This window comes from Aegilops tauschii, chromosome 6 (genome assembly GCF_002575655.3).
Source record: "Aegilops tauschii subsp. strangulata cultivar AL8/78 chromosome 6, Aet v6.0, whole genome shotgun sequence".
In the NCBI taxonomy this organism is placed as follows: domain Eukaryota; kingdom Viridiplantae; phylum Streptophyta; class Magnoliopsida; order Poales; family Poaceae; genus Aegilops; species Aegilops tauschii.
Genome location: NC_053040.3, coordinates 304908605 through 304912223, shown reverse-complemented (window position 1 = coordinate 304912223; position 3619 = coordinate 304908605). Strand labels below are relative to the sequence as shown.

At 48.2% G+C, this 3619-nt stretch overlaps 1 pseudogene; it reads left to right on the top strand.

The window, feature by feature from the left end:
- The first annotated feature begins 1204 nt into the window (after positions 1 to 1204).
- LOC109752843 (cytosolic invertase 1-like) lies at positions 1205 to 3063 on the top strand (annotated as a pseudogene).
- Positions 3064 to 3619: the final 556 nt, after the last annotated feature.

The window sequence follows — 3619 nt, the reverse complement described above, 5'->3', positions numbered from 1 at the left end:
CCGAGCATGGTTATACTTTCGACGCAAAATTATACAACGCAGACACCTACACGTATTTTGAATGCAAAACTTGGCAAGCACTATGCAAGGCTTATGCATTTGAGCTTGATATGGTTATCACCTTTGATATTCGTCTGGAAGATGATATTGGAGGTAATAGAGACATCTGTGTCGATGTGCAGACGCCTCCAGTTCTACCATTATGTGAGTTTCTCAACCATATTTATGTATTCGATATTGTTTATTCAAAAATAGTTGACAACTAATTTCTATTGACAGCTTATTTCCATTCAAGCAAACATGTCCGGCGCTTGGTAGACAGGACCATCCACTGTCCCGGGGCTGAACTAAACTGTGAGGACATAAGTCATTATGTTTCATGGCTTGAGGATCTTGATGTTGTCAAGAGAAATTATTTTCCTGGACTTAAAATCTTAGTACTCAGAACGTGCGACCAATAGTGTTCCTATTGAACTATGCGCACATCTATTTAGGAAAGATGGTAAGATTTTTACTATTTATCCTCAGTTCATCTTTTGCATACATTATTTTTTAAGCTAAACTTCATTGCAAAGACTGGAGCAAAATTGTGAAGGATCGCAGAGAAGTACTAGGGGGCAGCAATCAGAAGTGCAGCCCATGATTAGGAGACATGTTCATCTGCATGCTCCAATATGATGAAGCAGGAGTGCTACACCTGTTCTATGCTATTTTACCTGAGAGAGAGCAGCAGGAGTGATTAGCTAGCTAGAATGAGTTTGAAGATGATGATGTGCTACACTATTACTATGATGATTAAAGAGCTAGTGTTTGTAGTAATGACTGTGATGATTATTAGTAGCCAGTGTTGGTGGTGATTAGATAGCTACACTATGAGTATGATGATTAAATCTCTACTCCTAATGTATCAGTTGGTAGTCTCCGTGGTTAATTTTTGTCCCACCCCCTGGTCTTTTTCGTCCTCCCTCCCACCTCCCAATTTCGTCGGTTTTTTGTCGGTTTTTTATTCGCCCCTCCCACTGGTCGGACAAACCCAACGTTTATTTGGTAACACAATGAATCACATATGGTGATTGATTTCTTCTTTGGTAACCCAACTAACGGATGGTAATCAATCTTCAAATACCAAAACCAAATGTACAACCCAACAATCAATTCACGTATCACAATTAGTTTCTTCTTTCGTACCCAGCTTAACTCACGGATGGTAATCAATCTCCAAACAAAGGAAACAATCACCGTCGTTTACCTCTCGCCAATGTTACATAAAAATATCGGCCGCGTGGCGCCGGCCGACTCCGGGTTCTGGTGGATCATCCTGATTCACGCCTACACCAAGTCCACCGGCGACCACACGCTGGCCGAGACGCCCGAGTGCCAGAAGGGCATCCGCCTCATCATGAACCAGTGCCTCGCCGAGGGCTTCGATAGCTTCCCCACCCTCCTCTGCGTCAACCGCTGCTGCATGATCGATCGTCGGATGGTATGTCCTAATAAGTTCCCATCAACCTCACACACACGTCGCAGCTGAATCAATGGTTGGGATTAAATGTAGTAGTGATAATGAGTGGTCGATCACGACCGATGGATCATCGTGTTGGGCAAGGCGTGTACGGGTACCCGGTCGAGATCCAAATCCTGTTCTTCATGTCGCTGCGGTGTGTGCTTCTGCTGCTGAAGCCGGAGGCGGAGGGGAACAAGGACATCATGGAGCGGATCGTGACGCGGCTGCACGCACTGAGCTACCACATGCGGACCTACTTCTGGCTCGACTTCCAGCAGCTGAACGTCATCTACCGCTTCAAGACGGAGTAGTACGGCCGTCAACAAGTTCAACGTCATCCCGGAGTCCATCCCGGATTGGCTCTTGGACTTCATGCCCTCCCACGGCGGCTACTTCGTCGGCAACGTCGGCCCCGCCAGGATGGACTTCCGCTGGTTGGCGCTGGGGAACTGCGTCGCCATCCTGGCCTCGCTCGCCACGCCGGAGCAGGCCGGCGCCATCATGGACCTCATCGAGGAGCGGTGGGAGGACCTCATCGGCGAGATGCCACTCAAGATCTGCTACCCCGCCATCGAGGGCCACGAGTGGCAGAACGTCATTGGATGCGACCCAAGAACACTAGGTGGAGCTACCACAACGGAGGCTCCTGGCCTGGTAAGTGCTAACCCACCCACGTCATACACATGCTCGAAGTCGAAGCTCGATGGATTCATTCTTTGATTCGCGCAGTGCTGATTTGGCTCCTGACGGCGGCCTGCATCAAGACCGGGCGGCTCAAGATAGCGAGGCGAGCAATCGATCTGGCGGAGGCGAGGCTGGCGAGGGACAGCTGGCCGGAGTACTACGACGGCAAGCTCGGCCGGTACGTCGGGAAGCAGGCGAGGAAGCACCAGATGTGGTCCATCGCGGGCTACCTGGCGGCCAAGATGATGCTGGAGGACCCGTCCCACCTGGGCATGATCTTTCTCGAGGAGTGTCGGTGTCAAAACCGGCGGATCTCGGGTAGGGGGTCCTGAACTGTGCGTCTAAGGCGGATGGTAACAGGAGGTGGGGGACACGATGTTTACCCAGGTTCGGGCCCTCTCGATGAAGGAAATACCCTACTTCCTGCTTGAATGATCTTGATGATATGAGTAGTACAAGAGTTGATCTACCACGAGATCGTAGAGGCTAAACCCTAGAAGCTAGCCTATGGTATCATTGTTGTTGTCCTACGGACTAAACCCTCCGGTTTATATAGACACTGGAGGGGGCTAGGGTTACACAGAGTCGGTTACAAGGGAGGAGATCCACATATCCGTATTTCCAAGCTTGCCTTCCATGCCAAGGAGAGTCCCATCCGGACACGGGACGAAGTCTTCAATCTTGTATCTTCACAGTCCAACAGTCCGTCCAAAGGATATAGTCCGGCTGTCTGAATACCCCCTAATCCAAGACTCCCTCAAGGAGGACAAGGCCATGAACCCTGTGCTCAAGAGGTCTGCCTCATGGACTGTGTGAGATGAGATGATGATCGACGCCACTTGGCGCGAACTTGACGTGATGTTGCTCAGGATTCAGGAATGTGGATGGGAAGGAAAAAAGAACGTGTTGATTTTCGGGTTTAGCAAAGTTGTTCTCTACATCATTGATTACCTTCTTATCAAAAATACATAATTGCTAGAAAGCGAATTTCCCATAATTGTTGTCCTAATTGGAAAGACATGTTTTGGCTGTCTCCCATGGATCCTCGTTGTATCTCTACTCCTAACTAGAAGACATGTTTTTCCGTTCCTATGTATATCACACACAGTCAATCCAAGGAATACGTTTCCGTTCTTATGTACATCCCACACAGTCAATCTAGGGAAAACGTTTCGGTTCGTATGCACATCCCACACAGTCAATCCAGGGAAAACGTCTTCGTTCGTATGTACATCCCACACAGGTTTATGTATAGGCTCGTCTGTGATATGTGTAACTATCACACACACTCTGCCTTGGTTTGCAAAGGCATTGGGCTATCCATCACAAGCGCTTTTACTACTAGAACCATTTGCAAAGTTCCATGACCCATTTAGCAGGTTTATTAGTTTACAATTAATAATTCCAGTATTACACAAATTCATATTTCAT